Genomic DNA, 18,041 nt, shown 5'->3' with positions numbered 1-18,041 from the left:
CATGGGACGAGCTGATACCAGAGATAACACTCGCATTAAACACAAGCGTATGCGAATCGACAGGGTACAGTCCAGCATATGTAGTACAAGGCAGAGAACCAAGGATTCCCAATAGCCTTTACGACGAGCATACATTCGGTACAGGTGAGAGAGTAGCTAATCCAGCCGAGAAATCAATGAAGATGAAGGAGATATTCGAGATGGTACGACGGAAGCAAGAGCGGGCATCAGCGGAGCAAGCAAAGCATTATAATTTAAGAAGAAGGCAATGGCGACCGGCTATAGGCGACCTAGTGCTGGTAAAGGAGCATCAGCTCTCAAAAGCGGTGGATAACTTTGCAGCCAAACTAGCGCCCAGGTACAGTGGACCCCATCGGGTAACGAACTTTGTATCACCAGTGATCGTAGAGCTAGACAAAGTTTTCAGAGGAAGGAGGAGGACAGCCCACTTAAGTGAGCTGAAAGCATACTTCGCAACCGACGCCGCCGACAACAATGAATCCATAAAGCAAAGGAATGAACAGGGTAACAAGAAGAACGCTAGTGAAGATCAAATCCCGTCAACATCGTCCAATCGAACAACAAACAATATCCCCGAGGTACAACAACAGAGAGAGAACAGCGAGGTAGCCATCTGTGGTACGCTCACACGAGTCAGCGAGGAGACCGAGAGACAACACGAAGAGGACCAAAGTCCGAGCCAACAACTGATGGTATATAAAGACGCTCAAGTGCAAAACAATACGGAGAATCAGGCACGAACAGTTCCAGAAAATCAGGTACAGGTCGCTCGAGGAACCCAAGTACAGATCGCCAAAGGACCGATACCTGTAGCAAGATTACACCTAGGAAGGCAGTTTGCTATAGCAGCCCTAAATGAACACACACCCAGAGACAACTCCGGAATAACGGACTATTACGTGAGATTCTACTGCAACTCGAATCAAATCGGTAGTAACATACACGCCCAACCGCAACAGTATCAAATCATACACGAAGAAATTTCATTTCAAGAAGTACCCGGACTTCGAATCAACCACTACGACGCATGCAGTTACGCAAGGGAGATAAGGCGCTGGCTGAACGAAGCCCAGACCAACCCACCGACATGCTGGGACAACCAATCCGGCATTGACCCACTACCCCAGGCACTCGTAGAAGAAATATAAAGGCACCTGGACCAACCAGAGCGACGTACCCGACAATCCTTCCGACGCAGTGTGGGCAAGCACTGCTTCTGAGTACGGATCACACGCACCGGCACGGTGACCGTAAGCTTCGCTGCGGTAGGTGAGGGGGGAGTGTGAGGACCCCAAAACCGAGGGTTTTGTACTCTCACAACATATATCTATTTTCTCATTTTTTAAATGTTATACAATGATTGAACTTAACTCCGAATTTAACATTTGTACATTTTTATAACATGAATTATATCTTTATGAATTACACGTCAAAACACATACATGCGGTTGCATATTGAATTATTATTTACTAAATTGAAGGATAAACCAGACTTGCGTACTTTTGCACGCAAGCAAAATATTAACATTTTTCGCCCACATAAGGTTCAAATATAGGTCACCCTAACATACACTAAAACATTTGGAAGGAAAATGGAAACGCACAAAACATAAAATTATGCCGGTCAACCAACCCTTTGCGCATCCAATGCACTCAGCCACAAATACAACATACATAATAATTTGGATAAACAAAGATCAGCAGTAAAAGTCGCCAAACTAAGCGCTGCTACTAATTGGGACTTTTCTCTACATACTTACGTACAAGCATACGACACACCAACGCACGCTCTAAGCAGAAGCCGAAAGCATCAAACGAGGCCAACGCACCATCAAAACCAAGTGACAGCGAACATACGCATAAACACAAATGATCGAATTCGATAGGTAAAGCAAAGACTGGAAAACACGGCAGGCATACAACAAGCGTACGTACGAGATTTGGCACATTGTTCGCTATGTATATTAGGGCTCCCTAAAATTGGTATATGAAATGCCGGGATAGCGGATCGTCATACATGATCGAAAATATGCATATATGTATATATACCGATGTACCACCATATGTATGATAAAGGGAAGAGGGAAAACGCGTGTTAGCATGTAAGCGTATGTATGTACCAATAGAATACAGCGAAAGTAGCGTTAAACTATAATTCGATTTTTGTATTTCCAACTTTTATAATTGTTGTTGTAAAATTACTGACTGCCTGCGTGCAGTCCTACATAATTTTATAACTGAGGAATTATTACAATGAATTGTTTTTAGGAAATAACTGTCCACCGGCGTACAAAATCGTATATAAGGGCGGCAAATTAGCTTGTAAGATCAGAAGCTAGGAGATAGGCATACGAGTCAGTGGGCTTCTACCACTGACCAACACGGCCTGAAGGTTTCTACTTCATTTCGTGAATTATTTTATATTCAGTAGGAGGTTTCTACTCCAACTGACGGAGAGCTAGCAGAGGGGTTCTACCTCAGCTACTCTTATTTAGACAGGGACAAAGAATAGGAGTAGCTCTTAAGGGCATTGAATTTTTTAAATAAACTTTATAACGTTTTTCAGAACTCCTTTGTCTATTTATTATCATCGGAATAGGTTCTCCCATCAAATATAGGAACCCTGGACGGACTGGGCATACCTCAGCAGGAATAAGTCCGTCACAGGCGCGTATGCGCTGACTCTTTTCTCGATGACAGCAGGTACTTCGTTTTGTCCTCATTCACAATCAAACCCATCTTTACCGCTTCTTTTTCCAGTTTGGAGTAAGCAAAACTAACAGCGCGGGTGTTTAAGCCGATGATATATGTCATCAGCATATGCCAGTAATTGCACGCTTTTATAGAATATTGTTCCAGTGCGGTTAAGTTCTGCAGCTAGTATAATTTTCTCCAGCATCAAATTAAAGAAATCGCACGATAGGGGGTCACCCTGTCTGAAACCTCGTTTAATCTCGAACGGCTCGGAGAGGTCCTTCCCAATTCTGACTGAGCTGATGGTGTTGCTCAACGTCATTTTGCACAGCCGTATAAGTTTTGCGGGGAAACCGAATTCAGGCATAGCGGCATATAGGTAGCTCCTTTTCGTGCTGTCGAAGGCGGCTTTAGAATCGACGAAGAGGTGATGTGTGTCGATCCCCTTTTCACGGGTTTTTCCAAAGATTTGGCACATTGTAAAAATCTGGTCGATGGTAGATTTACCAGGTCTGAAGCCACACTGATAAGCTCCAATCAGCCGGTTCACGGTAGGATTCAATCTTTCGCACAGTACACTTGAAAGGACCTTATATGCGATACTAAGAAGGCTGATTCCACGATAGTTGGTGCATTTTGCAGTATCCCCCTTCTTATGGACTGGGCAAAGAACACTTAGATTCCAACCGTCGGGCATGCACTCGTCCGCCCATATTTTGCTAAGAAGCTGCTGCATGCGCCTTACCAACTCCTCGCCGCCGTACTTGAATAGCTCCGCAGGTAATCTATCAGCGCCCATGGCCTTGTTGTTTTTCAATCTAGTTATTGCTATTCTAACTTCGTCATAATCGGGCGGGGGGACATATATTCCGTCATCATCGATTGCGGGATCGGGTTCTTCTTCTCTGCGCGATGAACTGCTGCCTACATAGAGGAGATGGAGGGCAGAGAAGTGTTCCCTCCATAATACAAGGCCACCGTTTTCGTTCCCACAGGAGTTTGCCCCGGTCCTAAAACCTTCCGTCTGTCGCCGTATTTTTTGGTAAAATTTTCGGGTGTTATTCCTGGTGGCTAGCAGCTCAATCTCCTCGAACTCGCGCCTTTCTGCTTCTGCTTTTTTCTCCTGAAAAGGCGTCTCGCTTCCCTTTTCAACTCACGATAGCGTTCACACACTCCTCTTTTCGCGCTCACTTTTAACGTAGCCCTGTAGGCAGCGTCTTTTCTTTCGGTTGCAACGCGGCATTCTTCATCATACCAGTTGTTTTTTCGTGGCCGCCGGTAACCAATTTTTTCCTCGGCGGCAGTACGAAGTGCTTTGGAGATATGCTCCCACTGCTCCTGTATTCCTTCAGGATGAGTTGTGCTCTCAGAGAGCAGGTGTGAGAGTCGAGTTGCGAAATCATTGGCAGTCTGCTGTGATTGAAGCTTTTTGACGTCTAGCTTTATTTGTTTTTTGTTCCTTGGTTTTAGCCACGCTGAGGCGGGTGCGTATTTTGGCTGCAACGAGATAATGGGCCGAGTCGATGTTAGGTCCTCGGATTGTGCGCACATCTAAAACACTGGAGGCACGCCGTCGGTCTATCACAACGTGATCGATCTGATTGCGAGTATTTCGATCAGGAGACAGCCATGTAGCTTGATGTATCTTTTTATGCATAAACCTCGTGCTGGATATGACCATGTTCCGAGCACCGGCAAAGTCAATCAGCCTCAGTCCGTTAGGAGAAGTTTCATTGTGTGTGCTGAACTTTCCGACTGTAGGGCCAAAAACACCTTCTTTGCCCACTCTGGCGTTAAAGTCACCAAGCACGACTTTTATATTATGACGGGGGCAGCGCTCGTATGTGCGTTCTAATTGTTCATAAAAAGTGTCTTTCACCTCATCGCCTTTCTCCTCTGTCGGCGCATGGGCGAAGATGAATGATATATTAAAAAATTTTGCTTGTATTCGGATAGCGGCGAGACGTTCGTCCACAGGTGTGAACGCCAGAACTTGGCGACAAAGTCTCTCTCCCACCACGAATCCGAAGCCGAAACTGCGCTTATTCGTATGGCCACTCCAATAGAAGTCACAATTTTTGATCTTCTTTCTTCCTTGCTTCGTCCAACGCATTTCTTGGAAGGCGGTGATGTCAGATTTTGCTTTGACGAGAACATCAACCAGCGGGGCATCTGCACCAATCCTATTCAGGGAGCGGACGTTACAGGTGCATGCCCTCAATTAATTTTCCTTCAAGCAGTTGCCATGGTCGTCATCAATAGAGAGTGTATTTATCCGAGGCTTGTTGTTATATTTCATTGGAGTATGATTTTACGTTGCGGGTTCCAAGCCCAGCGCACAACCCGCTCAGCGGGGGTGAAAATATTACTTGCACGTTTATATAGCGAGGCGCTTGCTCCAAGACAGACGCCCGCTTGCAGCCGCACCTAGAGGTGTACAGACGCTGCCGATGAGATCTCCCCCCGGCTAGCCCTTAAACCGATTATGTCAGAGTGGCCCAGCCATGTTGTCGCTTTCTCACATTAGCTCACCGCTAAACGGATGTTTAGCGGCTAACCAGCGGAAACTTGGCCGCAAGCGATCGGAAGTAGTGAGCTGCTTGAACCGCATGCAAAAGAATTGCTCTTAGTTTGCATAAAACACAGAAAGCCGTAAGCTTGGCTTTGAGCACCATGACTGAAATCATGGAAATTCTTTAGGGCAGACTACAATACTGCGCCTTAACATTTCAAATGATTTGAGCTTTCGACATATCTACTCAAGATATTCTACAAAAGTGCTTACATTTCTTGGCCCAGGCATACAAACCGGCGGGCTTATAATTGTATACTTATGTATGTGTGATGATGATGATGATGGTCCCAGCAAAATTTTCAGCAACCACTTCTCCTAGCATAGATTACGTAACGGGTGCCAATGTAATCAAGATTTAGTTTCTGATGACCGTTTACATTACCAGCTAGAACTGCCGCATTGCATTACAGAGGCGCTTCTGAGTAAAGCACAAATGAAGCGAACAAACGAAAAAAATTTCATATGCCTTTTTTTATTTAAAAAAACAGTTAATTTTCTTTATATTCCGATTACCTTATAAATTACTGGTAAGAATTGCTGTATTGCAATACATAAATGCTTCCAAGTAATGCGGAAAAGATGTGAACAAGCAAAAAATATTCTCATTGCATCTTCTGGCTTCGTCATTTTCTACATTTTTTGTATACATAATTCGAACAAAGTTTGCGGTCGTAACTCACGCGTTTGACAATTTTATGAATTTAATTTAATTTAAGGTGATTTTTAAACAAAATGTACAGTAAAAGACATATAAAACGCCTTGTGAAGAAGGAGAAATCTATTTTATGTGAAAAACTTGAAGCTATAAGTGCTACATTTTCCGAAAGTGATTTTTCTATTGTGGATGATGCAAGGCATAATTTGCATCATCGTCAAAAAATCAGTTTAAAGTGTAAACTTGGGCAGTTGTTTTTGGAGTTCAGTCCATCTGTCGAAACATGCACTCAGTTGTTAAAATCTGTTCTTCTGAAAACTGCAGCAGGTCAACCAACATATTCTCAAAGGTTTCCTTTAAAGTCCAAGGAGGAACTCATCCAGTTTGAGAAGGAAATAACTGAAGACAACAGAGCTGCAATGGTAAGAGTTTTAATTTCACACTTTAAAAACAGTTTCTTTGTGTTTCTTTCATATGAGGATTTTAATTTTGTCTTTATATTTACAGATTGTCAGTTTGAAAAAAGCTGATTATACCTGGAGGGTGGAGTAAAAATGTGGAGAGAATAATTGCGACCGAGGTTGTTCTACAATATAATGTGGATGAAAAGAACTCCAAGAAAAGGCTGCGCAATTTCCCGAAACTGCTCGAAATACTTTTTGGTAATATTGACTATTATACGGCACAAAACTAAACAAAGTATTTATTTTTGCTTAACTTTCTTATCACTTTAGATGCGACAATTGTGGATGGAAAAACATTTACAGATTTCTTAAGGACCTACGACATGGACTGCGGTGTGTCAAAAATAAACACTTCAAAAAAATATGTTTAGAAAATAAGGCAAATTAAAAAATGTATGCAAATATTTACTTAAATACATATGTGTTCGCTTTAGTTTTAATAACTTTATGTAATTACGTTATGTTAATAATAATGAGCTTAAAGGCCGTGGTTAAATAAAACACAATGTTTAAAATTTCATTGGTTTTTTAATTTGTCAATATTTCGGCTTCAGTCTGAAGCCATCTTCAGGACTGTAAGTAAACACAAATGTATAAAAAGGGGGCATTCATTTCAGATTCATGGTCATTAAAATTTTACGTTATGCAACTAGGTATATATATATAAACGAGACACAACTTACACTTGTGGTTATTCTATATCGACTGATCATATGTTCGGAAAACAAAAGTAAAATAAACATCAAAAATGTATACAATTTTAAAGTACAGTAAGTGTAAACTAAAATATGCACAAACAAATATATAGGGATACAAACAATAAAACAACGTCGTCATCCAACATTATGATTTGTTGATCCCAAGTATGCTGCTGGCGGAATAATTTCTGTACGCTGCTTTCTTTCATGTGCGCCGTGAGACTTGCATTTTGTGTTTTTGCTTAAGCAATAAATTGCGATATGCATATGCGCATTGGTCTGTGTCACTTTTAAAATTAATTCTCTTATCATTAGGCGTGTTCATAATGTGGAGCATTTCCATGGTGAAGCGCTTATTATATTGTTTCTCTATGTCCAATATAGTAACATTCTGGAAATCGGGATAGTGGCCCGTATCCTTACAGTGGGCCGTTAAGGCCGTTTTATTTTCCGAAGCGTTGTTCCTAAGTTTAATATTGGACTTATGGCCGGAAATCCTTGTCTTTAATTTTAATTTTGTTGTCCCCACATATACCTTCTCGCATAAGTGAGACCCGTCCACCGTTGCATGGGATTCTGTATATTAGGTTGGATTTCTCATCCTTTGGAATTCTGTCCTTTGTATTACTGTAAATTTGTTTCTATGTATTGTTGTATGTGAACACAATACGATTTCCACACGAGACAAATTCACACGCAAAATACTGGAAGAGACAAAACGGTTCCTCAAACACAACAAACAATTACTTGTACTCAATGCCGACAAGGGCAACGCTACAGTGGTGATAGACAAAAACGAATACGATTCAAAGATTCAGACACTGGTGAACGACATCTCTACCTACAGAGTTTTAAAACGCGATCCGACGAACAAGCTACAAGACAAAAACATTGAGATTGTTCAAAGGATGTTCAACAGCGGTGCCATAGATATCTAAGAAAAGAACAAGCTACTGTGTAAAAATGCTATTACTCCCAGAATCTATGGATTATCAAAAATTCATAAAGAAGGTATACCACTCCGACCTATTTGTTCATCTATCAACTCCCCGTCATACAACCTCTGTAAATATGTCGTGAGAATACTCAAAAATATCACTTGTTCTTCTAAATATAATGTCGATGACTCAACAGAATTTAAAAGTAAGGTCAATGGCACATATATTTATGATGATGAAAGCCTTGTTTCCTTGGACGTAGTCTCCTTGTTCCCAAGCATTTCGGTAGATTTAGCCATTGAAATCATATCCGCAAAGTGGGAAAACATAAAAGAATATACATCCTTAACAAGGGAACTATTTATCACAATGGTGAAATTTTGCATAAAAGAGAATCGATATTTTAAATACAATGAAAAAATATACGAACAACGTACAGGAATGCCCATGGGCTCACCAGCCTCCCCAGTCATAGCTGATATTGTCATGGAGGAGCTGCTAACAAGATTCGAAAATGAAACTACTAGCAAACCACGCCTACTTACAAAGTATGTAGATGACTTATTTGCCATTGTAAAAACTGAAAAAATTGGAAACATTCTCACTGAACTCAACAGCTACAGCAGAAGCATTAAATTTACAATAGAGGTTGATAAAGATGGTCAACTACCGTACTTGGGCACGTTAATCAATAGGAGAAACAACAAATTATATATTGACTGGTACAGAAAACCCACAGCTTCGGGAAGACTAATTAACTATTATTCAAAACACGAAAAAAGTACAATAATAAATACCGCCAAAAGCTTCATAAGATGGGTACTTACTATAAGCGACAGAATGTACCACAAGAAGAATATCACGATCATCAAAAAAACTCTAGGGGATAATGAGTTTCCAAGTAGCTTGGTCAATAAACTGGTCCGAAATTTCTATATCAGAGCACGTAATGAACGTAAACCCGAAGAATCAAATAACAAAATATACAAAGCGATAACCTATGTCCCAAGAATAGCAGAGAGAATCAAGAGATCGGATTTATATGACAAATAAAATGTCAAAAAAAGCGTTCACATACAACAATACATTGAAACAAATTTACAGTAATACAAAGGACAGAATTCCAAAGGATGAGAAATCCAACCTAATATACAGAATCCCATGCAACGGTGACGGGTCTCACTTATGCGAGAAGGTATATGTGGGGACAACAAAATTAAAATTAAAGACAAGGATTTCCGGCCATAAATCCAATATTAAACTTAGGAACAACGCTTCGGAAAATAAAATGGCCTTAACGGCCCACTGTAAGGATACGGGCCACTATCCCGATTTCCAGAATGTTACTATATTGGACATAGAGAAACAATATAATAAGCGCTTCACCATGGAAATGCTCCACATTATGAACACGTCTAATGATAAGAGAATTAATTTTAAAAGTGACACAGACCAATGCGCATATGCATATCGCAATTTTTTGCTTAAGCAACAACACAAAATGCAAGTCTCACGGCGCACATGAAAGAAAGCAGCGTACAGAAATTATTCCGCTAGCAGCATACTTGGGATCAACAAATCATAATGTTGGATGACGACATATTCGTTGTTCTATTGTTTGTATCCCTATATATTTGTTTGTGCATATTTTAGTTTACACTTACTGTACTTTAAAATTGTATACATTTTTGATGTTTATTTTACTTTTGTTTTCCGAACATATGATCAGTCGATAAAGAATAACCACAAGTGTAAGTTGTGTCTCGTTTATATGTATACCTAGTTGCATAACGTAAATTTTAATGACCATGTATCTGAAATGAATGCCCCCTTTTTATACATTTGTGTTTACTTACAGTCCTGAAGATGGCTTCAGACTGAAGCCGAAATATTGACAAATTAAAAAAACCAATGAAATTTTAAACATTGTGTTTTATTTAACCGCGGTCTTTAAGCTCATTATTATTAACATAACGTAAACGCATAAGGCTATAAAAATTACCAAAAATGTTTATGTAATTACTTTTTATATATTTTATTTTAAACTAATACAAAACAAATGAAATTAAACAAATAAAAATGGGTTACGTAATGTTATTTAGCAACGCATTACAAACCCGCTTTCAAGTAATGCATTTAATCAGCTTTTTAAATCTTAATTTGGAATATGTTAAGGAAGTGCTTTTAGATACAAAAAAGGAATGGGTTGCATAGGGGGGTCTGTCGACGCATTACAAAAGCGCTTTAAAGTAATGCAATTAATCAGCGCTTCATTTGGAATACGTTCAGGAAGCGCTTTTAGCTACAAAGTAGGAAGGCATTATAACATAGCATCTAAACTCGCATTACAAAAAGCCTTCTTAGTAATACAAAGGCAAGCGCTTTCGCCTAATGACATACCTGTGTTAATATAATCGGTGGTTTCATGAGGTTGGTAATGTGTTCCACAACATTCTTTGGATTACAAATCCGATTCTAGGTAAGCAAAAATTTTGCTGGGGTGGTGACGATGATGTAGTTTTAGTTGCCGTTGTCGATGTCGTTGTGTCAGTGTCAATAAAGGGGTATTTTCCGTTACCTTTTATTCAACGATTTTTTTTTACTTTTGTTGTGCTGTCTCTTCTTGTTCTTCGTAGACTTTTACCAAAATACACGTTGTGATTCTTGTTTTGCTTTTGCTCCCCAATATTTCAGTAAATTTGTTTTCCCTTCTTATTGTGCCACTTATATTCCTCCACATTTACCCTGTTTTGTATTTGTGTGCGTGTGCATCCGTTTGATGCTCTTTACAAAATTATTGGAATTTAAAAATTAATTTCTATTTTTTTTTATGCTATTAAACCCCTTTTTGTTTTCATTTTTATATAATCTGCCTAAGCATTTTAGTTCTTTCCTTAGATCTATTCTATTTTTCATCGTAGTTAGTTCCAATTAATTATTCTTATTTCCATTTTTTTTATTTAAAAAAATATCTTTTTCAAAAAAATATGTTTTTTTTCTAACCAAAATGATTGAAAAAAAATTTATTAGCAGCAATTATTTCCTTGAAAAAAAAAAACATCACAAATTAAAAAAAAATGTTTTCCTAAGCAGGTTGGGCAGCCGTGAGGCTGCCGGAATTGTTCTGTTTTTTAATTATGAAGTTAATTAATTTTTGGCGAGTCTGGATTTATTCCACTTGATTATGCTGCACGCTGCCATTCGCAGATGTTGCTGGTTTGTATTACACTTGGTTATGATTGCCGGTATTCCCGCAGTTATGATATATGTTCGCTCGAGAACACGTCAATAATTCCTTTGTTTTGTCCGTATTAACATTTTTGCTTTTGATGGTGGTTTTTCTGCGATTATTATTATGCTCGGTAGTATATTTTCCGAAACACTTAAGTTGGTTTGTCCACACTTCTCGATATTGTGGAAGTAAGTTTTGGATTGCGTAAATTTTCCAATTTGTTGAAATTTCTACATTCCTCAGAGGTTCAGCATATTGCTGCCTCTTACTAGGTTCGCAACGAATAAAAAATATTAGTCTTGCTTATTATTTTAGCAGACTGCTCATTATATAGCAGTCTGCTTGTTATCAAGCAGATCTGGCAGGATCCTTTCAAGAGTTTAGCAGTCGGCTTCAAAATAGCACTCTGCTGACAATACTTGAATTGGCAGGTTCGCCATATAGTAAGTCCTATCCTGCTTGATATAAAATAATGACGGCTAAACCATTCCTGCTAAATATGTTTAGCAGACTGCTTTTTAAATAGCAGTCTGCTTTTTATTAAGCAGAGCTGTGCAGGATCGCCATATAGTAAATAAAAAGTAATACTGGTTTCCGGGTTGTTGACCAAACAATCATTGTCTTCATTTGCGAAGTTAGCTTAGTATTTATATAAAATTATTCTAATTAATTCTTTTGAGCTACCTACATACATATTTACATTATTACATACTTACATACTAAGTGTAAAAAATATGAACTGCGTAGATACATATATTCAGCTCGATGGGAAGCGCAAGCATGACTGAATGAATTAATGCTACAAGAGAGCTAGCGCCCATGAGAGCACGGAACAACGATAAACGCAAACGCAAACCTAGGAATTATTTCCAAACAACCAACAAAGATGAGAATCTATAAAAATCTATAAAAATTAATATACCGAAATATAGCTCACATACGAGAGGAACGAGGGCGCCTTCGACCTCCGAAGTGGGGGGGGGGGGGGGGGGGGGCTGCTAGGACCATATATTGACGATAAGTTTGGCCCACACAACATTTTCATGGCAACATAAGTCTGAGCGAAGCCAGAAACATACAAAATTATTACCGCAACATCAGGCTGAACGAAGCAAGCAACACGCTCACACAATACACATATCATGCTGACATCAAGTCAAACACACAAATATACAAAGCAATAGACTCGGCCATACCAACTGCAACCGCAACATTAAACAGCAAGATACCCAAGTCATACGACAACATCAACGACAGCTTCTACCGACACACGACCGACCATAACATCATGATCCCAACATGTCATCAAACACAACAAAAATCATCAACGCATCGTCTATAATAGCAACAAGAACACCGTCAGTCAGAACGGAGCCGTGGTAGTGAACAGTTCTAAGCTGAAGAGTGATAGCTCATAGATGGGGTTTGACCAGTGCGAGATATCATTACTCAGGTTAGACGCAAACTGAGCCAAACCAAGCTTTAGGTTACCCACCGCCGTTCCGCCACCACCAACGCAGTCAGCCACGGCAGCAACAGAGCCATCGACGCCGACGAAGTCAACCGCACCAGCAACCACGTCAGCAAAAGGATCTACGGACGGACGGTCATAGCTCGCAGATTGGGTTTGACCAGTGCGAGACATCACCACCCGACGTAGACGCAGACTGAGCCGTACGTGAGTGTTGTGGTTTTTCCCCGCTCATTAAACGCTTTAGGCTGCGCTCCGCCGACTCATCACAGTCGACCGCGAGGCGACCCGCATCGTCGTTCTGCAAAAGGTATAGCCCGGCATTGTGATCATTAATGGATCTACGGACGGACGGTGAAAGCTCGTAGATAGGGTTTTACCAGTGCGAGGCATCACCACCCGACGTAGACGCAGACTGAGCCGTACGTGAGTGCTGTGGTTTTCCCCGCTCATTAAACGCTTAAGGCTGCGCTCCGCTGACTCATCACAGCCGACCGTGAAGCGACCCATAATCGCTACCGAGCCATCGTCGATCTGCAAAGCATCAACGTCCACAAAACGTCGTCAACGAGCGTCCTCAATAACCGCATATCCTTTTAATTAAGCGTCCTCAGTGACTAAATACTAACCGTGATGCCAGCGTCATCAGCGAGCGTCCCCAATGGACGCATACTCATCATAACCAAGCGTCCTCAGTGACCGCATACACATCATAACCAAGCTTCCTCTGTGACTAAATACTAACCGCGACGTCAGCGTTAAAGCGTCATCAACAGCGTCCCCAGTGGCTGCATACTCAACATAACCGAGTGTCCTCAGTGATCGCATATCCTTTTGATCAAGCGTCCTCAGTGACTAAATACTAACCGCGACGCCAGCGTCAAAGCGTCATCAACGAGCGTCCCCAGCAGCCGCATACCCGTCATAATCAAGCGTCATCAGTGACCAAATGCAAATCACGACAGATGGCGCCACGACAGCGCCAACGACAATAGAGCGCTCATCAGCGACAACATATTAATCACGACCGCCAGCGCAGTAATAGCGTTAGCGACAGCAGAGCGCCCTCAGCGACCGAATACCTAGCACGACAGCCAACGCAGCGACGAACGCCAGCGTAGGCACGCCATCAAGGCATCCCATAAGCATGCGCTAACGGGACCGGGTGGACCGTTAGACACACGAATAGCCTAGTAATATTAACGCAAGCAAGCACGCCAGTAGACACGTTAACGGGACCGGGTTACCAAGCAGTTCACGCCAACGCCCAACACTAATAAAGCGAGTTAATGAATTGATATGAAGTTTTTAGACTTAATTTTGTTGTAAATCGTTAAGTAAGTTAAATAAAGTGAATTATGCGACTTGGAAAAAGGCCCCAACGTATAAATTTATTGTACAGAACCCTGGACACGGCGAGTATACCCCAGAAATTATTTAAGAAGCATCGGGGCACAGGCATGAACATGCAGCCGTAATTGTACCGAAAATCCAGAACCGCAATAAAATCCTCAAATTTCTTGCTGGCAGAACTTAAGGGTAAAGATAAAGAAACGCTCATTACCACTTACAAAGCAATTAGCCAGCCGATTGCATGCCACGCGTCTCCGATATGGTCGCCTAGCCTAAAGACTACTCACTGGAAGAATCTACAGGCCTGGCAAAATACTGCCCTGAGAACCGCCAAGGGTTGTCTTCTTATGTCCCCAGAACACCATCAACATAATGACGCGAGAATACTCCCCATTAAGGAGAGAAATGAAATTCTAACCAAACAGTTCCTGTTTAATACCCAGAAACTTGGGCATCCCAACAGACATCTGATTGAAGAGCCAACACCGCCCAGGGGCTTAAGGAGTCATCTCCGTAAGCATTATGTGGGCACAATAGACCAATAGGTCTCAGTGCTTAACCTCACTATATCTATATATCTATCTATCTATCTATCTAAGCGTTATGAGGAAATATGACACCTGAGAACACAGCCGTATGTAGCTAAAAACTACAAGCAGGTCCTCAGTGAACTCCACAAACAGGCGTCGGACCTCTGTGCCGGGAATTGCCCAGTGAATCACGTACTCAAAGAACAATACCCTAAACTTGCAGAAGAGGAACGCACACTCCCTAGGGAAACGCGAGTCTCAACTTCGATCTGGATACTGTAACAGGTTAAACTCTTACCTATCCAGAATCAACCCCGACATACAAAACATATGTCCTGTTTGTAACGTGTCCCCACATGACACCAACCATCTCTTCAACTGTATTGTGGAACCAACGCCTCTAACACTCCTCTCACTATGGTCCACCCCTCTTAAAACCGCAAGTTTCCTGCGACTCCCGTTAGAGGATATTCATGACAATTTGTGATCAGTCACACCTATTGGATGTGGACAACAACAACAACAAACAAAAGACATGAGTGCATGTGAGGAGGTTTTGAGTACCAACAACAATCTTTGGATTTTGGATAGCGGTGCATCCTATCACTTGTGCCGAAATATCGAATATTATTAGCTAGTGGTGAGAGAGTAATAGCGCAAGGCGTAGGCGATGTGTTTGTAAAATCGGCACATTTTGATATTACTCTTCGCATTCTTTTTGTTCCAGACTTGCATTCTAATATTTTATCGCTTAGCAAAAAAATAATTAGTAATGAGTATAGCGTTCAATTCGGTAAAAGCTTGGCAGTTGTGGTCGATAATTGTGGAAAAGATTGCTTAAAATATGGTGGCTGGTATATTTAGTGTAACCTCGGAAACGAGACGAGAGCGTGATTTATCCGCATTAGAAGGTGATAAAAGCAAAATTTGGTATTGCCGATTCGGGCATTTAAATTACAAAGATTTGTTCGCTCTATCAAAACGAAATATGGTGCGTGGTATGGATGTTTGTGTAGCAGACGGATTGTCGCGAATCACCTGTGCATAGTGCAAGATAAAAGTTGCATCATTTAAAAGTAATAATATAATTTACACTAAAAAATGTTCAGAGCTTGTCTACTCGGATATTTGTGGTCCTATGCGCGTGACCAGCTTTACCCGGCGTACGTTGTAACGCCCGAGATCGAATGAATGTTGCGTTATTTTTATACTCAGCTGAGCAGAGCTCACAGAGAATATTAACTTTGTTCGCATAACGGCAATCCGTAACGGCATAAACTAATCGAGATAGATATAGACTTCTACAAAATGATCTGCGTGAAAAAAGAAATTCTTTTAGCCATGTCCGTCCGTCTATCCGTCCGTATGTAAACACGATAACTTGAGTAAATTTTGAGGAATCTTGATGAAATTTGGTATGTAGGTTCCTGGGCGCAATGAACGGAATCGGATTACAACCACGCCCACTCTTTAGATATCGCAAATTTCGAAAAACCGAAAAAGTGCGATAATTCATTACCAAAGAGGGATAAAGCGATGAAACTTGGTAGGTGCGTTGAACTTATGACGCAAAATAGAAAATTTGAAAAACTTTGGACAATGGGCGTGGCACCGCCCACTTTTAAAAGAAGGTAATTTAAAAGTTTTGCAAGCTGTAATTTGACAGTCGTTGAAGATATCATGATGAAATTTGGTAGGCACGTTACTCCTATTACTATATGTGTGCTAAATAAAAATTAGCGAAATCGGATGACGAAGACGCCCACTGTTAAAACAAATTTTTTAAAGTCAAATTTTAACAAAAAATTTTATATCTTTACAGGTTAAAAGTAAATTATGTCAACATTCGACACCAGTAATGATATGGTGCAACAAAATACAAAGATAAAAGAAAATTTCAAAATGGGCGTAACTCCGCCCTTTTTCATTTAATTCGTCTAGAATACTTTTAATGCCATAAGTCGAACAAAAATTTACCAATCCTTGTTATGTGTGGTAGGGACATAGATAATATGACGATAACTGTTTTCTGTAAAAATGGCCGAAATCGGTTGAAGCCACGCCCAGTTTTTATACACGATAACTTGCGCAAAAAACGATATATCTTAACTAAACTTAGTTCACGTACTTATCTGAAGTCACTTTATCTTTGTATAAAATATGGCCGAAATCCGACTATGACCACGCCCACTTTTCCGATATCGAAACTTACGAAAAATGAAAAAATTGCCATAATTTTGTACCAAATATGAAAAAAGAGATGAAACATGGTAATTGGATTGGTTTATTGACGCAAAATATAACTTTAGAAAAAACTTTGTAAAATGGGTGTGACACCTACCATATTAAGTAGCAGAAAATAAAAAAGTTCTGCAGGGCGAATTCAAAAGCCCTTGAAATCTTCTCAGGAATACTGTTCGTGGTATGACATATATAAATAAATTAGCGGAACCCGACAGAAGATGTTCTGGGTCACCCTGGTCCACATTTTGGTCGATATCTCGAAAACGCCTTCACATATACAACTAAGGGCTACTCCCTTTTAAAACCCTCATTAATACTTTTAATTTGATACCCATATCGTACAAACACATTCTAGAGTCACCCCTGGTCCAACCTTATTGCTATATCTCGAAAAGGCGTCCACCTATAGAACTAAGGCCCACTACGTTTTGAATAATCATTAACACCTTTCATTTAATACACATGTCATACAAACACATTCCAGGTTTACTCTAGGTTCATTTTGCTAAATATTGATTTTCCCTTATTTTGTCTTCAAAGCTCTCAGCTGAGTATGTAATGTTCGGTTACATCCGATTGTCCTTTGTTGATTGTAATTGCAAAAGCAAGGCGTACAGGCAACTGTAAGAGTTTAAAGTTGAATGGCAAATATGTAGGAATCATTGGGATCCGTGGTATGAGCACATCTTCACCTTTGCTTTTACCGCTGATTATTGTTGCTTCGATTACATTCGGCATTAATTTCTTAACGCAAAGTCTGGTCCCATTGCAAATTTTGGTCGGTCTAAATTCCGAAGAAGCATGATTGGTGAGGCAGTTTTCAAATTTAATATATACGCAGGAATTGCAGGTGGTTCTAACGAGCTTAGAAATTCAATTGGATAATTCACTATTTGATCTTCATCTGTAACTGTGTCGATCGATTTATATTTCGTCACTTCACCACTTCATTATGATCCCCAAATAATACAGAAAAAGTCATGAAATAACCCCTAAAGGGTCCCCAAATGATCCCTAAATAGTCCCGAAATTACCCCGATGGGTTCCCGTACAGATCCCGAAAACTATCCGGAAATGATGCCGAAAAGGTCCTCAATTGTAACCCCTAATAGTCCCGAAATGACCCTGACGGGACCCCGAAAACCATCTAGAATTGAAGCCGAAAA

The 18,041-nt window shown here is 40.4% G+C and overlaps 1 protein-coding gene across 23 annotated transcripts in view; it reads right to left on the bottom strand.

Moving 5' to 3' along the window:
* RyR (Ryanodine receptor) overlaps positions 1–18,041 on the bottom strand; it is a 1,962,175-nt gene that overhangs the window by 1,856,867 nt on the left and 87,267 nt on the right. Inside the window, exon 1 of one of the 23 annotated variants that reach the window (XM_067773073.1) lies at positions 10,446–10,729. The exons of the other annotated variants lie outside the window; for them this stretch is intronic. The gene's annotated coding sequence lies outside the window, so the exon portion shown is untranslated. Of the gene's footprint in view, positions 1–10,445; positions 10,730–18,041 lie in introns of those variants that run through there. 23 annotated transcript variants of the gene reach the window in all.

This window comes from Eurosta solidaginis, chromosome 3 (assembly GCF_040869045.1).
Source record: "Eurosta solidaginis isolate ZX-2024a chromosome 3, ASM4086904v1, whole genome shotgun sequence".
NCBI lineage: Eukaryota > Metazoa > Arthropoda > Insecta > Diptera > Tephritidae > Eurosta > Eurosta solidaginis.
This window is presented reverse-complemented; position numbering and strand designations above follow the sequence as displayed.